Raw genomic sequence first — 21,896 nt, forward strand, 5'->3', positions numbered from 1 at the left:
CACCACCACCAAACCCTGACAACCCCCGATCTTTTCACTGTCTCCATAGTGTTGCCTTTTTCAGACATCATACAGTTGGAATCATACAATATGTAGCCTTTTCTGACTGGCTTCTTTCCTCTAGTAAGAGGCATTTAAGTTTCTCCACGTTTTTCGTGGCTTGATAGCTCATTTCTGAGAGGGAGAGATTTATTTTAAGGAATTGACTCACATGATTGTGGGAGGTGGCAAGTATGAAATCTGCTGAGCAGGGGGGTGAAAGACATAAACCATGGGGACAAACTGAAAACACGAGGCTAGTGTGTTCCAAAAGGGAAATTTATTTTTAAAATGCCTAGATGCAAGCATACAAGCAGGCAAGAAGGCTGTCAGCACTGAGTTGCGGGAGTGAGCGGTAGATACAGAGGTTATGCAAGTGTTTGCTGGCCTGGAGTGCTTGCACCTGGGTAAGCTCAGATTAGCGTATCAGGGGGTTGTGGCCTTGATCACTGACTTGACGATGAGCAGGAGGAGGGGACAGCCTGCTGCAGGGACACAAGCTGTTTGATGTAGCACCAGCTTGGTGTCCTTGGTAAATTCTGAAGACAGCCAAGAAGTCAGTCTCCCAGGAATAGCTGGGGGCCTGAGTCTGTGGCTAGGCTTTCACAAACAATCTTTGTGATTTAAACTCCCCATCATGGTGAGGTCCCTCCCCAATGCAAGCTTTGCTACATTTCAAAGTGAAGGCCAGGCAACTATTAGGAGAGAGAATAGCAAGGAAATTATGTAACTACAACCTTACAGTGGGGGATGAGAGTGTTCCGTTTCAGCGAAGGGAATTTGAGTTTTACAGGGTCTAATTTAACCCTAACAGACGGCAGACTGGAAATTCTGGCAGGAGTTGATGTTGTAGCCTTGAGTCTGAAGGCGGTCTGGAAGCAGAATTACTTCCTCTGTGAGGACCTCAGTCTTTTCTCTTAAGGCTTTCAACCGATACTGATTGTCTAAGACCCACCCACATTATGAAAGATAATCGGAATTACTCAAAGTCTACTGATTGGAATGTTAGTCACATCTAAAAAACACCTTCACAGCAACCTCTAGACTTTTGTCTAACCAAACAACTGGGCACCGCAGCCTAGTTAAGGTGACATAAAATTAAATATCATAACCTCCAAGAGAGGATCAATAGTCAGTTAAAAAAAGAACCCATCTCTCTCCCAGCTGGCTTCCTTCACACATCAGAGAAACTGGAGGAGGGAGGAGGAGTCCCCAGGGTAGTTGCAAGTCTTCTCCAATCCAGGTGGGAGAGGGGAGGAAGTGGAAGCACAGTTGAAGCTCTGTCTGCATCCAAATCTCTAACCATAAGCATGGCCAGTCCTGGAGGAGGACAAGGGATGAATTTTAGATTTTATTTATTTATTTTTAGAGAATGGAGAGAGAGAGAGAGAAATAGAGAGATAAAGAAGGAGGAGCAGGAAGCATCAACTCACATATGTACCTCAACCAGGCAAGTCCAGGGTTTCGAACTGACCACCTCAGCCTTCCAGGTCAAGGCTTTATCCACTGCACCACCGCAGATCTCCTAGGGGGTAAATTTTAGACTGGAGCTATAGATGGGTCTAGACTTTAATTGCTGAAGGAGACTGGGAATGGCAGAATTTTCCAAAAATGTCTCTAATGGAGAATTCAAGAAAAAAAAATGAAGGATGGAAGGTATCTTGTTGTATGGCCAGCAGTCTCCACTGTCGTGGCCATGCACATGCAGGTTCCCATTAGATTCGGACAGACGGTGTTTTTTGAGTTTGCTCACTTTTATTGTTAAAAATGGCAGCCAGACCCTGGCCGGTTGGCTCAGTGGTAGAGCGTCGGCCTGGCGTGCAGAAGTCCCGGGTTCGATTCCCGGCCAGGGCACACAGGAGAGGCGCCCATCTGCTTCTCCACCCCTCCCCCTCTCCTTCCTCTCTGTCTCTCTCTTCCCCTCCCACAGCCGAGGCTCCATTGGAGCAAAGATGGCCCAGGCACTGGGGATGGCTCCTTGGCCTCTGCCCCAGGCGCTGGAGTGGCTCTGGTCATGGCAGAGCATCGCCCCCTGGTGGGCAGAGCATCGCCCCTGGTGGGCGTGCTGGGTGGATCCCGGTCGGGTGCATGCGGGAGTCTGTCTGACTGTCTCTCCCTGTTTCTAGCTTCGGAAAAATACAAAAAATACAATACAATAAAATAAAATAAATAATAATAAAAATAAAAATAGCAGCCAGATGCCTGATCAGGCGGTGGCACAATGAATAGAACGTTGGACTGGGATGCAGAAGACCCAGGTTCGAGACCTCGAGGTCACCAGCTTCATTGCAGGCTCATCTGGTTTGAGCAAAGCTCACCAGTGTAAGGTATTTTTCCCCACCAAGAAGGAAGGAAGAGGGCTCGGAGCCACGAAGTGTGGAATAGTAAAAGGTGCATCCCACCCGGCAAGGTTCCTTGGCCCTGAGGAAAGATGGAGGCCAGGGAAGTCGCAAGGATTAAACCGCGTGGGAGATATTTAAAGGGGTCCCTCTAGGGAAGTTGAGCTAATATGATGTGGCGAAATCTCACTGGCTGGCAGATGGTTGCTTTTTTCCAAACAGTTCTTGTGAAGCCTCTTTTGGTGCACTTGGTTGTGGGCGGTCCTAGCCAAAGTTCGCAGGTCTGGGTTCCCCACGTGACCATCCCCCATTATCCACCGACCTTACATTCTGACCTTTTGTGTTAAATAGAAAAGGGGCGCCATTTATTCTTCTGGCTACTTCCTGCTGAATAGGGGCATCATGGGGTGGGGAAGATCAGAAGGTGGTGGTTTTAAGGGGTGTCAGGAGGAACATCTGTGTGGCTGTGAGTTGAGAAACTTAGCGGATGTGGTCCTATAAGGATTTTTTAAAAAGTGGAGTAATAGGGGAATTTGTAGGGTCCAGCATTTTGGTGAGCTGGAGATGGATGGAGTCCAGTGGTTCTGACTGCCAGTGGTCCTGTAAGGAGGCAAGCTTGAGGCAGAACTGCAGGTCAGGAGTGGCATAAAAAGGGGAAAGGTAGGGGACCCCATCCACTCCCATAACCGAGACCCGTGAGGGAACTAGAGGTCTAGAGTGTGGTGGCAAAACAGAGGAGGTAGCCCCCGTGTCTACAAGAAATGAGATGGACTTACCCACTTGTTGCAGCATACCCTGGGTTCTCCGTGTCCAGGCCATGCCCTAGGAGTTTGAGCGATGCGCCCACCTGGCTGGACTGGCCTCCCCATTCGGGCGGCTTGTCCTCCACGTAGAGGCACTGAGGAAAAACCTGTTGCCCAAAGGGGCAATCACTCTGCCAGTGACCGGGCTGCTTGTAGTCAGGGCAAGGCTCAGTGGGCAGCCGCCGGCAGGGGCCCTGCCGGGACTAGTGGTCCTGCTTGCCACACTTAAAGCAAGCTGCTGGTGGGGTTTCTCTTTGTGGCTTGGATTTGGGTTGGGCACTTTCTGTGCCTTGCCTTTGTTGTTCTATTGGCCACAGGGTTGCCACAGGAGCCGGGGTTTGAAGCATTACCTTCTGCTGCATGCGGGCCTGGCAAACAGCCTTGGCCTATTTCTCCTAGTTGGGACCATTAAAAACTTTAAATGCCATGTTCACAGGTTCCGGATAGGGGTTTGGGGGATTGGGAATAAAAGGAGGAGGGCTCTTGCAGAGCCTGGCACCCAGATCCCGCAGGAAATGCTGGAGCCAAAGTCAGGACAGGGCCAGAACTTTCTGCAAGAAAATTGGGGTTGGACATCCTGAAAACCAGTGTAAGAGCCAATGCCAGGCTGAGAAAGGCCTGACGGAGGAGGGGTTTAAGAACACAGTGGAGAAGGGAAGGGCCCCTGACCAGCAGGGGAGAAGAAAGAGAGATGGTAGGGATGAATAAGAAACAGGTTTTTGCAAAGGGAGGGGAGAGGGCTCTCGGAGGGAAGAGACCTGAGCACAAAAGAGGTCCGCAGAGGGACCAGAGAAAAGTCCCGAGAGAGGGGTGGCCCCGGGGGTCAGACAGGAGGGAGAGAGAGTTGAGAGTCCGCAGAGAAGGAAAGATCAGGAGTGGAGGTTTTAGGTGAGGTTTCTCTGGCCAGAAAAAGGCCCGCGCGGTGGAACAGGCAGCACAGAGATTAAGGATGGGTGCGCGAATAATTAGAAGCCATGTATGTAAAAGATCTCCAATCAGTTCCCAGCTTTTTTGGTGATAGTTAAATTGGTGAGGGTGTTAACACCGAAAGTCCCTTCAGGAGGCTAACTGAGTGGGTTCTGTGGCCTGGCCACAGCGGAGAAGAAGAACAGTTTCTTCTTCTTTAGGGAGGGAGATTCCTGTGCCCCCACAGCCGCCCTCAGTCCTCAGAGTGGTCAGATTTGAGTATTAGTGTCCTAAAAACTCAAGGTCTGGCCACGGACGTAAAAGGTAAAGTGGATATGCTCCGGACGTCTCCGAAGCACATGCACTCGGACGGACGGAAAAGACTTCCCTGATATAGCTATGGTTTCAGACAGGGAGTCTTGGAGGAAAGAACTGAGAGGAAGGCAGAGGCAGGGGACTTACCGCACCATGCGCCGAAGTGGGTGGGAGGTTGGAGATCCTGGTTCTTTCTCGGAGGGGATGAGGAAGAGGAGCAGTCCTTGTGGACTTCTACTCCTCCCGGGTTTCGGCACCAAAATGTAAGGTCTTTTTCCCCACCGAGAAGGAAGGAAGAGGGCTCGGAGCCACAAAGTGTGGAATAGTAAAAGGCTTTACTGAGTACAGAGCGCGCATCCTGCCCGGCGAGGTTCCCTGGCCCCGAGGAAAGATGGAGGCCAGGGAAGTTGCAAGGATTAAACTGCATGGGAGATATTTAAAGGGGTCCCTCTAGGGAAGTTGAGCTAATATGACATGGTGAAATCTCACTGGCTGGCATATGGGTCGCTTTTTTCCAAACGGTTTCAGTGAAGCCTCTTTTGGCATGCTTGGTTGTGGGTGATCCTAGCAAAAGTTCACGGGTCTGGGTTCCCCACATGACCATCCCCCATTATCCACCAACCTTACAACCAGCTTGGACCCAAGGTCGCTGGCTCAAGCAAGGGGTTACTCGGACTGCTGAAGGCCCATGGTCAAGGCACGTATGAGAAAGCAACCAATGAACAACTAAGGTGTCGCAACAAAAAACTAATAATTGATGCTTCTCATCTCTCTCCATTCCTGTCTGTCTGTCCCTATCTATCCCTCTCTCTGTCTCTGTAAAAAAAAAAAAAAAAATGGCAGCCAGCAGCACCAGGTATGTGTTTGTGAAATTGCAAATTACTTTCCTGCTTGGGAATGGCCATTCTTATGCTAATGTTGCAGGAGGAGAGGTTTTGGCGCCAGAAAAGTTTTAAAAAGGAAGGAGCAGGAGAAGAAGGAAAAAGAAACCATTTTTGCATAGTGAGATCAGAGAGAAGGCAGAGTGCTAAAGGAGAGAGAAGCCAGTTTTAGAGTAAGAAGTCATGTTGGCAGATGAGAACCAGAGGTGAAGGGCTTTGGGTCTGGTGAGGCCTTTGATTCTAGGAAAAACTGGAGAAGATTCTCCTGGTTGTGGAACCGGAGAATGTGTCAGGGGCTTTGTGAGCCCTGTGTGTGTTTGCTCATCAGATGGTGTGAGTCTAGAATAAACGAATGGCCCACCAGGTTTTGGCTCCACTGTTTCTTTACCATCTGTCCAAATTTAATGGGAACCTGCATCTGCCTGGCCGCGACAGCCGTGGCTACTGGCCAGACAGACAGTAAAGAAACAGTGGAGCCAAGGAATGGTAGGCCATTCCTTTATTAAAGTCTTGCACTGGCGTACGAGCAAACACACAGGGCTCCCAAAGCCACTGACACGTTCTCCAGTTCCACAACCAGGAGAATCTTCTCCGATTTCTCCTAGAATCAAAGGCCCTGAGGAGCCACTGAGCCGCAGGTGTTGTAAAGTACCAAAAGCTACAGAATTAATATTAATATTTTGGGAGGCTTGAGAAACATTTTGTTGATTTGGGTTAAGATGTGCAGAGAAATTGTGAGAATAGTCTCTGTACTGTGTGATTGGCATAACCAGGATGGCCCTTGGCATTGTATTGCAAATGCAGAGGGGAGAAAAACATGGATCCCCAGACATTCCACCACGCCTGTGGGGAAAAGGGTGAATGGCTAGCCAGGTGCAGGAAGAGAAAAGCCAAAATAAACTTTTTCTCATAGCAATGAGCCATTTGCAGGTATTTGTCCCCACCAAAACTACCTCTCCTATGCAAATGCGTGTGGTTAACACGAGTGACTCTGGACAGAGAGATGGCAGATAAACACTAGATAATATAGGAAGGCCTTTTAATATGTAAAGAGACATCTTTCTACCATTGTGTTGTCTTGTAAACTTTGTTTTCCCCAAAAGGATGTATGGCTTGCAAATTGAACGTGGTCCTATCATGTTAAAGGACATATGACTATAACCAATAGCGGTAAGGGGCTCCTAATTGCAATTTTTGCTTCTGTACTTCCCACTTACAAAACTATAAAAACTAAGTAGAACAAAGGGCCGGCGCACGCTTTCCTTCAGAATTCTGTTGGAGTAGCCACCCCTTGGCCAAGCTAGACAATAAAGCTTTGATGTGTAACCAATGGACCTTGTTCCTGTCTTCAATGTTTCAGGTCCCTCCGGATTAGGCTTAACAGGCCCCACCGGTTTCAGCGGAGCTCTCAAAATCCCCTCAGCTCTGGTTCCCCATCTGCACACCTCTCTCTCTGCACAAGCTGGCTTCTTCCTCAACACTCCGCATTCTCTCTGCTCTCCCTCTGCAAACACGCTTCCTTCTGCCTCTTCTCCTTCTTCTCTCCTTTGCAAAACTTTCTGGCGAGACAACCTCTCCTCCAGCAAACATAAGCAAAACAATGGCCCTTCCCCAGCAGTAAGGTAATTTGCAATTTCGGAGACCACATACCTGGCGCTGCCCAGCCCCCAATGCAAACTATAAGCGAGCAAACATAAAAATCATATTTTACAAACTTATTTGACCAAAACTTGTGTTTAGTCACCACTGCACTGACATTAATTAATAAAAATGGTAGTATCTTGCTTGTGAGACCCCATTTCATGTTATATACTTTATTGTGTAGACACTAATAAAGTGATAATGTAGTGTTTGAGAGACACCCACGTTAGAACACACTGTGTTATTTCACTTTTATCACCATTACTATAAGAAAGGCAGGTGAGCAGAGGAAAGGTTTTAAATAAATGGAAATGCAAGTAATAAATTCTCCCAACGGTGTTAGCCTCTCCATGTCACCACTCAAGTCTCCTTCATAAATTCAGAACTGAGCACAAATCATAAAGTGAGTTGATACTGGAAGTGAACTCACTTTCTCAGCAGGCTGAGGGAAAATGTCTTTGGAAAATCTATACAGAAAGATGATGGTAGGGGGTTTTCATGCCACACCAGACCTTAAATTGAAGAACCTGGGGCCAGCAAAGATCACACTGTGATATTGTGTAGCTCAGTTCACTCTAAAAATCTATTCTGAATAAGTTTCTACAATAGCCAAAGTTCAAAGGAGAATAGTGCAGGGTGTTACCAAGATACATTCCAGGAAAGAGAATTAGAGTTTATATCTGGCCCTTGTGGTTCAATTGTTCATTTCTTGGGGGCTATAAAACTTAAAAGGGAAGAATGACCAAGTAACATTTTTAAAGAGGAAATTAGGATGATAATGAGGACATTTAAAATTGCCCTTACTTTAAAAAAGCATAGACTGACACTCGTCTGAAAGAAAAAGCAAGGTGAGCCCAGCAAGGCTTAGATCTGCTGCCAGGAATTTACTCTAAATAGTGCTGAGTAAAAGACCACGTCTGTTTAGCCCAGCACTGCCTCTGGCACCGAGAACTAGTAATGAGCCTAACTGAAGTGCTCAAAAAAAACATATGTTCAATGACTACATACCGTAAATAAAAATCCATGTCAATACTGCTGTCCATTTTACAGGAAGGTATGCATAACCTAACAATGTAGACGTGTCACCTCTGCTCCTAAGTTAATAGTGAACAAGCTACACTTTCTTTTTGTAGGACTGAGTGCAAGGCACTGTGTTAGGTGCAGGGATACAATAATCACCAAAGAAACATGACAAAGCTGTCTCTCATCTTATCAACTTGCCTTTAGAGAGATGACAAACAGTAAGCAGGTCTTGTGGGACAGAAGGATAACTGCTAGCACAGGAGAAGCATAAAGTGCCAGGAGAGTGGACAGTAAGGTGACCATGACAGAACCCCGACTTATTTGGGACAACACGGTACCCTCCTAGCCTTCTCTGGAGCCAGTTGTGGGGAGGAGACTAAAGACAGCCATACTCTTCAGTGTTGTGCGGGCCAGAAAAGCTGCTTAGCAGGACCTGACTCACTTGGTATGTGTGTCCATGTTTTAATTTATAAAGGAGACGGAGTGATGACATGGAGAAACTATTGCCATTGGAAAAGGAATTTATTACTCACAGTTTCCATGAGAGGGGGCACAGACGGGCCGTGCAGGGCCACATGGAAAAGCCTCAGGATCGGTCAGGATGCAGAAGCAGGAGCAAGGAAAATACACAGGCCACACCGCCTTTGTTGTGTTTTCTTCAGGCTAAGCAAGGTTAGGGTTGGCTAGTTCGGATAGTTCCAGCAGGCTCTGGAGCATAGGGGCTCTCCTTAGCTGTCTGGGACCTGGCTCTGGGGTGACTGAAGGCAGGGGAGGCACTGACTTGCTGTGAGAGTCAGATAAGAAAGAGTTCAGAACATGCGCTCTGGATCACGGGGGAGATTAAGAGTACTTTGGCCATTAGTTTGGTCTTGTGATTAACTGATGCCAGTTAGACAAATACAGAATCTAAAACAGTTCACTAATGATGTAGACAAGATGGCTAAAACCAGCCAGCCTGGACCGTGAGGTGGTCCTTGCTAGGATGACGGGGTACAAAGAAAGGAGCCCAGGTGCCCAGGGACTGCAGAGCTGCTGAACTGCTCTGGATCATCTACCTCCACATTCATTTTTTTTGTGTGTATTTTTCTGAAGCTGGAAACGGGGAGAGACAGTCAGACAGACTCCCGCATGCGCCCGACCGGGATCCACCCGGCACGCCCACCAGGGGGGACGCTCTGCCCACCAGGGGGCGATGCTCTGCCCCTCCAGGGCGTCGCTCTGCCGCAACCAGAGCCACTCTAGCGCCTGGGGCAGAGGCCAAGGAGCCATCCCCAGCGCCCGGGCCATCTTTGCTCCAATGGAGCCTTGGCTGCGGGAGGGGAAGAGAGAGACAGAGAGGAAGGAGGGGGGCGTGGAGAAGCAAATGGGCGCTTCTCCTATGTGCCCTGGCCGGGAATCGAACCCGGGTCCCCCGCACGCCAGGCGGACGCTCTACCGCTGAGCCAACCGGCCAGGGCCCCTCCACATTCATTTTACATGATCGAGAAATTAAATTTCTAAGCCACTGTCAGGCAGATAAATTATTTTTTGCTCACTCTGTTAAAGATGGCCGTTGCTCTCACATGGTGATGCTCTCACGTGATACAGCTAATTGCCCTCCTTGCTTGGGAAGGGGCTTGCTTATGCTAATGTGTGCTGGGGGAGGGCTTTCACATCGAAAAGTTTTAAAAGGAGGAGCTAGGAGTCCATTTTGGGGAGACCATGTTGTTCCAGAAGAGAGAGAGAGAGAGGCCACATGGAGGAGAGGAGGCAGCCAAAATGGAGGCAAACAGAGATGGGAGCCTTTGATTCTAGGAAACTCAGATAAGTCAGTAGCTTTGTGAGCACTGAATGAGTGGGTTTTGGAGCCCAGTGTGTGTTTTTACTTGCCCGCCAGGTGCAAGCTAGGATTAAAGCTAATGGCCCACCAGTTCTTGGCTCCGTTGTTTCATTACCTTCTGTCCGAATCGAATGTGAACCTGTATGGGCCGGGCTGCTGTGATGGTGGCCACGGCTACTGGCTTTACAGCCACGGTACTCATGTTTCCGTTATGAGTAGCCTAAAATTATCCTAGCAGATACAGCAGGGGTCTCCAAACTTTTTACACAGGGGGCCAGTTCACTGTCCCTCAGACCGTTGGCGGGCCGGACTATAAAAAAAACTATGAACAAATCCCTATGCACACTGCACATATCTTATTTAAAGTAAAAAAAACAAAATGGGAACAAATACAATATTTAAAATAAAGAACAAGTAAATTTAAATCAACAAACTGACCAGTATTTCAATGGGAACTATGGGCCTGCTTTTGGCTAATGAGATGGTCAATGTCCGGTTCCATATTTGTCACTGCTAGCTGTAACAAGTGATATGACACGCTTCCAGAGCCGTGACACGTGCATCTCGCATCACTGGAAGTAGTACTGTACGTAAGCGACACCATGCTTTGCGGCGACGTCACATACAGTACTCCAGGAGCACAGGATGCATCCTCTCACTGACCACCAATGAAAGAGGTGCCCCTTCTGGAAGTGCTGCGGGGTCCGGATAAATGGCCTCAGAGGGCCACATGCGGCCCGCGGGCCGTAGTTTGGGGACCCCTGAGATACAGGAATCTAACTCAGAAAAGGTAAAGCAGAGGAGACTTGCCTGAGGAGAGAACTTCCGTGGTGAGACCTCAGCAGAAGAATCACAGGCATGGAGAAGAGCTCCAGTCAGAGGGAGCAGCAGGCGAATCACAGGCATGGAGAAGAGCTCCAGTGGGAGGGAGCAGCAGGCGAATCACAGGCATGGAGAAGAGCTCCAGTGGGAGGGAGCAGCAGGCATAAAGAGGCCTGGAGATGAGAAGAGTGCCCGGTGCACCCTGCGGCTGCACACAAGGCTGGAGCTACTCGCCACAGCCTGGGGGGGGGGGGGGGAGCGGGAGGAGTAAAGGTGTTGATGAGCCATGAAGCCAGGGGGACTGCAGGGGCTCAGTCACAAGGACCTCAGTGCCCTATTAAGTGGCTTTGCTGTGCTAACACTAGAAGGCCATCAAAGGGTTTCCAGCTAGAAAAACCTGATCATATACTGCTCACAAAAATTAGGGGATATTTTATCGCTTTATATTCATTTTGAAATACCCTCTAATTTTTGCGAGCAGCGTCTTTGCTTTGGCTTTCTGGTTGTTCTGTGCAGAACGGATCAGAGGGCAACACCAGAGGAATGCAGGAAGATGAGGCTGTTGATGGTGCCCAAGGCATCCTGGTTTGCCCAGGACTTTCCCAATTTTAGAATCAGAAGTTATGCATTCCAGAAACTTCCCCTCCACCCCAGCCCCCTACTCTGAGTCCTGGGCAAACAAGTGGGACCCCCGTAAGCTACTGTAGGGCCCGGTGAGAGCTGTGCTGGTAGGGACAGAGAGGCAGATAGGTCCCGGTGAGAGCTGTGCTGGTAGGGACAGAGAGGCAGATAGGTCCCGGTGAGAGCTGTGCTGGTAGGGACAGAGAGGCAGAGCAGGCTCCAGATCACTTCCCAGCAAGACGAACACCAATCACGTGCCGCAGCTCACGCTGAGCTCCCTCACTCAGAAGCCACACCAGGGGACTCAAGACAGAATAACAAGGGTCTGACCTGTGGTGGCGCAGTGGATAAAGTGTCAACCTGGAATGCTGAGGTCGCCAGTTCAAAACCCTGGGCCTGCCTGTCAAGGCACATATGGGAATTGATGCTTCCTGCTCCTCCCTTTTCTGTCTCTCTCTATCTCTCTCTCTCTCCTCTCTAAAATGAATAAATAATACAAAAAAAAAAAAAAAAAGGAAAGAAGACAGAATGACAGGGCCACTGATTTCCAGGAGAAGCACAAATCATGACCATCAAGGTCTAAGAGGTTCCTTTTGCTTTGGATGCCAAACAATCTTATTGTAAGTCTCTATTTTTCCTCTTGTTACAATGATCCTCATTTGATGGCTGACATCATTTGACCCGCCATGGCCAGGACATTGAGAGCTGAATGAAGCACAAGAGTTCTCACCTCTTGTTCTAATACCACAGTGATGCTTCATCCTTGAAATAAGATAGCTGTAGAGACATAGCTTCCAAACAGCAGTTCTGTCCTGCTGCAGCTGCTGTTTGTCTAGCTCATGTCATATTTTACAACCCTTCCCTGGAGTTGTCTGCACTCCTTGAGGATAGCTGTATCAAGATAAGCAGTTTCTAATTATTATTTTTATTACAAGTTTTATACATTCCCTGGGACCCAAAAGAAAAGCAACTGCAATAATGGATCAGAACACTACAAGCCCAGGGAAAAATGGCATAAGATCACAGAATCTAGGAGGTTTTGCTATGCAGCAAAATGTCTTAAGGGGATAACAAGTTATTGTCAGTTGCCCATAGCATGGAAGAAATGTTTTAAATAAGATTGGATTAAGACTTGAAGATAAACTGTTTGGAATTGTGTTGCTAGAAATGGAATAGATAATGAAAGGGGTAGTTGATTTAATAGGAGATGTATGATATTCAGGAATTTCATTTTAATCATCGCTCAGTTGGCCAAACAAAATTTAAAAAATGCGTCTAGGAAGAAAGTCAGTATAAAAAGTGCTAATTTAGTTTTAATCGTCTCAGCAACAACAGCTAACCAACAAATCTCTTCCACGTGTTACCTTAACATTTTGAAACCAGAGTTAAATACATGACTCACCACGTAGTTATCTATAAACTTGCCCTGCTCCTTAAGCAAGAATTTCTAAAGTTTTTTTTGTTTTGTTTTGTTTTTTGTCGGAGAAGAGGAGAGAAAGTGGAGGCTTCTATGGGGGTGTTTATGGGTCCGTCCAGACACAGGCATATGGTGGCCTCTCTAACTGCAGGGAAATCTGGGAAATCTGGTCCACATGCAGGAGCAGAGGGAGGGGAAGAGGGGTTGGTGAATTCTTTTTTTTTTTATTTAAATATTTATTTATTTATTTATTTATTTATTTATTTATTTATTTATTTACAGGGACAGAGAGAGAGTCAGACAGAGGGATAGATAGGGAGAGACAGACAGGAACGGAGAGAGACGAGAAGCATCAATCATCAGCCCTTCGCTGTGACACCGTAGTCGTCCATCGATTGCCCTCCCATACGTGCCATGACCGTGGGCCCTCAGCAGACCGAGCAACCCCCCGCTCGAGCCAGCGACTCTGGGTCCACGCTAGCGAGCCCTTTGCTCAAGCCAGATGAGCCCGCACTCAAGCTGACAACCCCAGGGTCCCGAACCTGGGTCCTTCCGCATCCCAGTCCAACGCTCCACCCACTGCGCCACCGCCTGGCCAGGCGAGGGGTTGGTGAATTCTTATTCAATCTGCATCCAGTAGGGCACCTGGCATGTGCTGAATACTCACTAACTGTTGAATGCTTGCCTGGTCTGAGGTTCAAGAACCAAGTGGAGCCTGACCAGGCAGTGGCGCAGTGGATAGAGCAGCGTCGGACTGGAATGCACAGGACCCAGGTTCAAGACCCCGAGGTTGCCAGCTTGAGCATGGGCTCATCTAGTTTGAACAAAGCTCACCAGCTTGGACCCAAGGTTGCTGGCTCGAGCAAGGGGTCACTCGGTCTGCTGTAGCCCCACGGTCAAGGTACATATGAGAAAACAATCAATGAACAACTAAGGTGTCGCAACAAAAAACTAATGATTGATGCTTCTCATCTCTCTCCGTTCCTGCCTGTCTGTCCCTATCTATTCTTCTCTCTGACTCTCTGTCTCTGTAAAAAAAAAAAAAAAAAAAAGAACCAAGTGGAATTCCAGCTTCTTCCCACCAGGCCATGCTGCCTGCTCCTCCACCAACTTGCACACATGACACTTATTTGTTTAAACAGTTAGAGGAAGAAGGGGCCCAATAACATTTTTTACATCATACCAGCCCAATTAGAGAATACTACAGACTATGCTTACTGCTATAAAACTGGTTTTTATGAGCTATTTTTGAAGGAAAGCACAAACTCTGGTGCCAGACTCTTGGAGCTGGAATCCTTGCCCCTCCACCTAGTAAACTGCAGCAAGTAACCTCATCTCTCTGTGCCTCAGTTTCCTTGATGTGAAATTGGGCTAATAATTGTACCTAAAGTTATAGTGAGGAGTACCATGTCCCCCATGTATAAGACGCACCCTTTTCCGAAAAATTTGAAGTCTAAAAACTGGGTGCATCTTCAGCATTGTTCACAATAGCGAAGATCTGGAAACAGCCCAAGTGTCCGTCAGAGGACAAGTCGATTAAAAAGCTTTGGTACATATATACTAAGGAATACTACTCAGCCATAAGAAATGATGACATCAGATCATTTACAATAACATGGATGGACCTTGATAACATTATATGGAATGAAATAAGTATATCAGAAAAAAAACTAAGAACTATATGAACCAATGCATAGATGGGACATAAAATGAGACTCAGAGACGTGGACAAGCATGTGATGGTAACAGGGCGTGGGGTGGAGGGGTGGGAAGGGGCGAGGAAGGAGAGGGAGGGAGTGGGGGGAGGGTAGAGGCACAAAGAAAACCAGATAGAAGGTGACGGAGGACGATTTGACTTTGAGTGAGGGGTATGCAGCATAATCAAAGGTCAAAATAATCTGGAGATGTTTTCTCGGAACATATATACCCTGATTTATCAATGTCACTGCATTAAAATTAATAAAAACTGGGTGCGTCTTAAACAGTGATTGTGGCATTTCAAATGCCATAGATGGAACTGAGGACGAGGCAGTATATGAAGACAGTGATTGGTCATCAGGCACAGATGAGGACAAGCTAATGGATGTGAGTTTTGACAGTAATGAGGAGTTGTATAAATTTTATGATGAATAAAATTGAGTTTAATGACTTTATGTAATACATTTTTTTTCCAAATTTCAGGCCCCAAAATTAAAGTGCATCTTATACATGGGGAAATATGGTAAATGACACTTTCTGTAAATATACAGAAAGTGGTTAGACTGGTGTCTGTAAGTGTTGGCTATTATTAATATTATTGTTGTTATTGACAAGAAGAATTTTGTGTCATGGGACTAAAAGGCAGGTGACATTGTCCTCCCTTTCTTTATGACATTCCAAACTGTTTCTCCTCTGCCTTTTTATAAGGAGACCCCTCTTTTGAGGTTTATGTCACCCCACTTTGTCCCTGACCCTGCTTCATCATGGTCATCCACCAGGGCTGCAGGTAGAGTGCCCCTCCTCCTGGTGAAAACAGTCCTGGGCCAGGGCTGTGGCTCTTACCGTAGTGTGTGGGCTGGGTATCAGCTCCTGACTGCCCAGGTAGGCAGGACATAGCCCCCAGGTACAGGGAGAGCTCCTGGTCTCTTCCCACATGGAACTGAAGGTTATGGAACCAGGTTCACAGTCCCCTCCTCTAGTCCATTGCCATCGTCCTAGGTGACCTTCTTGTCTCTGTGGATGACTCATTCAAATCCCTGCTTTTCAGTCCCTTGGCTTCCTGGGGACCCTCCACCCCTTCTTCTCTGTCCATTCCCAGAGCTGCTTCTATAGTAGAAATCTCTCACCATATCTCCTTACCCTCCACTGCCCTCGGACCATTTTAGTTTCCATTTATCCTCAATCTCCCTGCCATCCTCCTGCACCTCCTTCCTGCAGGGATCCCCTCTCCCTGGCCCAACACAGCCCTGTGCTCTGCCATCCATGAGGCCTGCCACACAGACTAGTGTACCCACAGGGACCTGATGGCCTGTCTCAGGGACCCCTCAGTCCCACCAGAGAAAACACCACGCCTACACACATGTGCTTGTGCTTCTGGAGCTTTCTGGAATTTTTTAATGGAGAAGTCACCTCTAAAGGGAGCTGTTCTTCTCAGATATCAGTGACCCTCCAGGCAAGGAAGCTTTGCCTTTTGGGGCCCAAGGCCATAGGGCAGCCCAGTTAGGAGGGTACAGCCACCGTGGCTCTGAACAGAATCCATCCTGCACTGTTTCCTGCAGACAAATGGGGTTTGGAGGCCTCAGGAGACCAGCCCCAAGGACAGGTGCATGGGAGGCTCCTCCAAATTGCTTTGTAACCAGTGGGCCTCATCAGAGCAAGAGGAAGAGTGCGGGAATGGGTGGGAGGTGAAGCATGAAGCTGAGAGTAGCTGTCAGCAGTGAGAAGCTCCTCTTTTGGTCAAACACTTGGATGAGAGCTTGATAGAGGGAGGTGATCCCTGCAGAAGCAAGGGTAGGAGCTTGGGACTCAGTGCTATTGAGATGAGTCAATGCCTGGTGACATCTGAGTCTCACAGTGAAAGAAAGCATCCTAGAATACGTTCCTTTCCTAGCTGATGCTAATGCTCAGGGAAGGGAACACTTATGTCCCAAGGACATGGACAGAAATAGTTACCAATAAGTGCCATGGAAATAAACTGAAAGACTTCCAATAGCTGCTCTTAAGGGACCCTAGCACTAGTCATGTGAGAAAGTCTTTCTTGTCCAGTCTCAGCCCAATTGAAGTGTCATGTTGGCAATTTTTTTTTTTATTAAGTGAGAGGCAGGGAGGTAAACAGACAGGCTATGCACACGCTTAGGCTGGGATCCACCTGGCTAGCCCCCTATTAAGCGATGTTCTGCCAGTTTGGGGCCACTGCTTCGTTGCTTGACAATTGAGCTATTTTAGCACCTGAGGTGAGTCAATGGAGCCATCTCAGCGACCAGGGCCAACTTGCTTGAACCATTCTAGCCATGGCTACAGGAGGAGAAGAGAAAGAGAGAGAAGAGGGAGGGATGGAGAAGCGAATGGTTGCTTCTCCTGTGCACCCTGACTGGGAATCAAACCTGGGACTTCCATACGCTAGGCCAACGCTCTACCACAAAGCCAACCAGCCAGGGCCCCATGTTGGCATTTTTAACATTAGAGTCAACTTTTCCCCATTTTTTCAGTGAAGTCATCTCCTAATCATTGTACTAAACATTGAGAGCTCTCCTTCCTTTCTTTCACCACTGTCCCCAGACATAAAAGAAACACAAAATGTTCTTGACTACTTATTTATCAAATAACAAAGATGGGGCCCTGGCCAGTTGGCTCAGCAGTACAGTGTTGGCCTGGGATGTGGATGTCCTGGGTTCAATTGCTGGTCAGGGCACACAGGAGAAACGACCCCTTGCCCTCCCCCTTCTCTCTCTCTCCCTTCTGCAGCCATGGCTTGAAAGGTTTGAGCAAGTTGACCTCGGTCTCTGAGGATGGCTCCATGGCCTCACCTCAGACACTAAAATAGCTCAGTTGCAAAGCAACAGAACAGTGTCCCCAAATGGACAGAACATCACCCAGTAAGGGGCTTGCCAGATGGATCTAGGTCAGGGCACATGCAGGAGCCCATCTGTCTGCCTCCCACCTCTCACTTAATAAAAACAAACAAACAAACAAATAAACAAATATGGCTACCAGTTGCTTAAAACCAGATGTAGTTTTCTTTTCTTTTTTTTTTACAGAGACAGAGAGAGAGAGTCAAAGTGAGGGATAGATAGGGACAGACAGACAGGAACAGAGAGAAATGAGAAGCATCAATCATTAGTTTTTTCATTGTGACACCTTAGTTGTTCATTGACTGCTTTCTCACATGTGCCTCGACTGTGGGGCTACAGCAGACCGAGTAACCCCTTGCTGGAGCCAGCGACCTTGGGTCCAAGCTGGTGAGCTTTGCTCAAACCAGATGAGCCCGCGCTCAAGCTGGCGACCTCGGGGTCTCGAACCTGGGTTCTCTGCATCCCAATGCGTTGCTCTATGCACTGTGCCACCACCTGGTCAGGCTGTAGTTTTCTTATTAAACAGTATAAAACAAATATTTATTGAATTCTCAATTCCTGAAATGTTTTGTTATATCCTCCAAACTTGTACATTGTTTCAGATCTTGAGTGATCATTATAAATAATATGTTGATATTAATTTGTTTTTTAAGGTAGGGTTGGTTGGTGGTAGCGATAAAATAACTGCTACCAAAAAAAAACCCAATTCCAAGAAAACTATAAAATTAAGTAAAATGTAAAGTAAAAACTGTCATATATAGGCATTTTTATTAGAATAATAAAGGCTTAATGAAAAGGCAACAAAGAGAAGAGTTAAATGAAAAAGACGTTCTAAGTCAAAATATGGCATATTCCTTTTTTAAAATTTATTGACTTTTGAGAGAGAGAGAAAGACAGAAAGAAACATCAATTTGTTGTTCCACTTATTTATGCATTCATTGGTTGATTCTTGCATGTGCCCTGACTGGGGATCAAACACGCAATCTTGGTTTATCAGGATGTGCTTTAACCAACTAAGCTACCTACCTGGCCAGAGTTGAAATGGCATATTTGTTTGCTTTGAAGCATTTAGCCAATAAAAATGTTATAGAAAATGTACTAGGGACTCAAAAAGAGCACTTGTGGGTGATAAGCAAAAGGCACTTTGAAGAGTTTCATACATTCATTTAACTTAATGTCTTTTTCATGTTTTTGTTAATTCACAAAATGTCCTTTTCTCCTTCTGGAAGGAAGACCATAAGTTAAATACTTGGCATGAATGGTGCCAAAGCAAATTTAGAAGCCTTTGAATATTTTTTCTTAATGACTACCTGAACATTTAAAAATAATTTAATTTCTCCTCATTGCAGCACAGTTCACATTTTGTCTTTGTTTTTTAAAAAAAAAACACATGATTTTTAAGAACAGTTTATATACACAAAAAAATTGTGAAGATAGTACACAATTTCCATATACCTCACACTCACTTTTTCCTATTATCAACATTCTACAATAGTAGGCTACATTTGTCACAGTCATGAGCCAATATTGATACATTATTATTAACTAAATCACATACTTTATTCAGATGGCCTTAGCTCTCCCCCCCCCCCCCCATGTCCTTTATTCGGTTCTAAGAGCCCATATAGAATATCATATTACATTTAGTTGTTATGTCTCCTTAAGCTCCTCTTGGCTATGACAGATTTGCCTTTTCTTTGTTTCTGATGACCTTGTCTATTTTGAAGATTACAGGTCAAATATTTTGTAGAATGTCTCTTCTTAATTAAGATGTTGATGTTTTTCTCATAATGAGTCTGAGGTTATAGATTTGGGGGAACAAGATCACAGAGGTAAAGTATCCTTCACATCACATCACATCAGGGTACATACCACCACCATGACTTATCACTGTTGATGGTGGCCTTGACCACGTGGCTGAGGTCTTGTTAGTCAGATTTCTCCCCATTACTCTTCCCCCACCTTCTATGTGGCTATTTCGGAAGGAAGCCACTATGTGCAGCTCACGCTTATGAAGTGGGGAGTTACGGTCCATCTCCTTTTGGCAAAATATCTACATAAATTATTTGGAATTTTTCTATACCAGGAATTTATCTCTTTTAGGCCATTGACTTATTTATTCAAGTATTTACTTATATCAGTATGGAAACATTGATATTCGTGAAGTTCATTTTTTAAAGTGCAAATATTTCCCCATGGGGAAAACAGGAGAGGCCACCAAACATTTCCATAAACAAGATGCCCTCAGTCTTTTTTCAAACACATCTTGGGAAGGTGTTAAATCCTCTATATACTGAGGGACTGGGCATAGGTAAAGAGGGATTGTTTTTTTGTTTGTTTGTTTTTTTAATTTTTTATTTTTTGTATTTTTCTGAAGCTGGAAACGGGGAGGCAGTCAGACTCCCGCATGCGCCCGACCGGGATCCACCCGGCATGCCCACCAGGGGGCGATGCTCTGCCCATCCGGGGCGTCACTCTGTCACTACCAGAGCCACTCTAGCGCCTGGGGCAGAGGCCAAGGAACCATCCCCAGCGCCCGGGGCCATCTTTTGCTCCAGTGGAGCCTCGGCTGCAGGAGGGGAAGAGAGAGACAGAGAGGGAGAAGAGGGGGAGGGGTGGAGAAGCAGATGGGTGCCTCTCCTGTGTGCCCTGGCCAGGAATTGAACCCAGGACTTCTGCACGCCAGGCTGACGCTCTACCACTGAGCCAACCAGCCAGGGCCAAGAGGGATTGTTTTATGTAATCTAAAATGGTAGACTCACTTAATTAAAATACTCTGTGAAAACTTCCCTGGTATTTGCTTAATCTAAACTCTTCATTTCAAGAAGAAAACAAAATTTAAATGCATTCTTTGTTTCTGGGTATAGTTTAAACCACAGCAAAATATAAATGAATCAATGTAAAAAAGAGAAAGAGAGAGAGAATCTCTCTCAGACTACAAAAACAAAAACAAAACACACAAGCAACAATGCCCAGGAACATGTGGTCAGAGAGAAAGGGGAGAAAGAGGCCACTCCTCACAGCCTCTCCAGGGCCCTCGGAATCCAGAAGCCAAGAACTCAGTTTCCTCCAGGTCTTATCATGTCCTAAGGCCAAGCTGAGGGGGGGCTTCCAGTGAAGCTCTTGGTTGTCAAGGTAACCCCAGCAGGCAGCACTTGCCTCAACCACAACAGGCCACAGCCTTGAGGTACCATCACTAGGCATTTCCTGACTTTCTAGGCTCTCCAGGCTCCACTCTCCTTTCCAACCCATGACCTCCAACACATCAGTATTGTTCCTCCCACACCTCCTAAAGCTGCCATGTACTCCACACTGACAGAGAGCTGGCTTTCCCTTGGCATTTCAGAAGGTAATGTTGTGTGGGCACAAAGGTTTAGCTCAACACAGGTTATCTGTGTGACTTAGGGCAACTTATTCTGCCTCTCTGGGCCTGTTTCTCATGTGTAAATCGACACAGTAGTTCAAGTGAGTTCTAATCACTTTCCTGCTCTGAAATGTCATCAGCCTGTTAAATCTGTAAGGGCAAGGATAATACTGTTTCTCAACTCTGTGTAAGCCTAACTGAATAAAACAATAATGTAGTCATTATATATTGTTTTATCTTTCCCTCAGCTTTCTCTTCTGGCTAGCTGGCATTTTAATGATTGGTGTTTATCCAAAATATAATAAATGGCATCTAATATTTTTTTTAAAAAGTATGCTCCATTTTGCCATCAAAAGGTATATATCCCTGGCCAGTTGGCTCAGTGGTAGAGAGTCGGCCTGGCGTGCGGGAGTCCCGGGTTTGATTCCCGGCCAGGGCACACAGGAGAAGCGCCCATTTGCTTCTCCACCCCTCCCCCTCTCCTTCCTCTCTGTCTCTCTTTTCCCCTCCCGCAGCCAAGGCTCCATCAGAGCAAAGTTGGCCTGGGTGCTGAGGATGGCTCTGTGGCCTCTGCCTCAGGCGCTAGAATGGCTCTGGTTGCGGCAGAGCGACGCCCCAGATGGGCAGAGCATCGCCCCCTGGTGGGCGTGCCGGGTGGATCCCGATTGGGCACATGTGGGAGTCTGTCTGACTGCCTCCCCATTTCCAACTTCAGAAAAATACACACACACACAAAAAGGTTTACATTTGCCTGACCAGGTGGTGGCACAGTGGATCGAGCATTGAACTGGGATGTAGAGGACCCAGGTTCAAAACCCCAAGGTTGCCTGCTTGAGCTCAGGCTCATTGGGCTTGAGCAAGGGCTCTCCAACTTGAGCATGGGGTCGCTGACTTGAGCGTGGGATTATAGACATGACCCTATGGTCTCTGGCTTGAGCCCAAAGATCACTGGTTTGAAGCCCAAGGTTGCTGGCTTGAGCAAGGGGTCACTCAGTGTGCTGGTCAAGGCACATATGAGAAAGCAATCACTGAACAATTAAGGAGCCGCAGGAAAAATTGGTGCTTCTCATTTCTCTCCTTTCCTGTCTCTCTGTCTCTATCTGTCCCTCTCTCTGTCTCTGTCACACACACACACACACAAAGGTGTATTTTTCAAAATGAGATTTTAATTTTAATAATTTCTAGCTTTTTTCAATGACTTATTTACTGAGTTTAAATGTAAACTTTTTAAAGAAGGGAATAGGATCAGTCAAGGGGTATGCAGGAATCTTGACCTTGATCTGTTATGGTTTATTTATTCAGCAAAAAACAGGCAGCAAAGACAGCAAAATTTTAGGATGATGAAATCTGAATGAT

At 46.7% G+C, this 21,896-nt stretch overlaps 1 long non-coding RNA gene across 1 annotated transcript; it reads right to left on the bottom strand.

Moving 5' to 3' along the window:
* Positions 1-302: 302 nt before the first annotated feature.
* LOC136398041 (uncharacterized) lies at positions 303-8,689 on the bottom strand. Its single transcript, XR_010749968.1, has 3 exons — positions 8,481-8,689; positions 1,481-1,564; positions 303-1,359 (listed from the first exon to the last, which is right to left on the bottom strand). It is a non-coding gene; the product is annotated as an uncharacterized lncRNA (long non-coding RNA).
* Between the last annotated feature and the right edge of the window lie 13,207 nt (positions 8,690-21,896).

This window comes from Saccopteryx leptura, chromosome 3 (genome assembly GCF_036850995.1).
Source record: "Saccopteryx leptura isolate mSacLep1 chromosome 3, mSacLep1_pri_phased_curated, whole genome shotgun sequence".
Classification (NCBI taxonomy): Eukaryota; Metazoa; Chordata; class Mammalia; order Chiroptera; family Emballonuridae; genus Saccopteryx; species Saccopteryx leptura.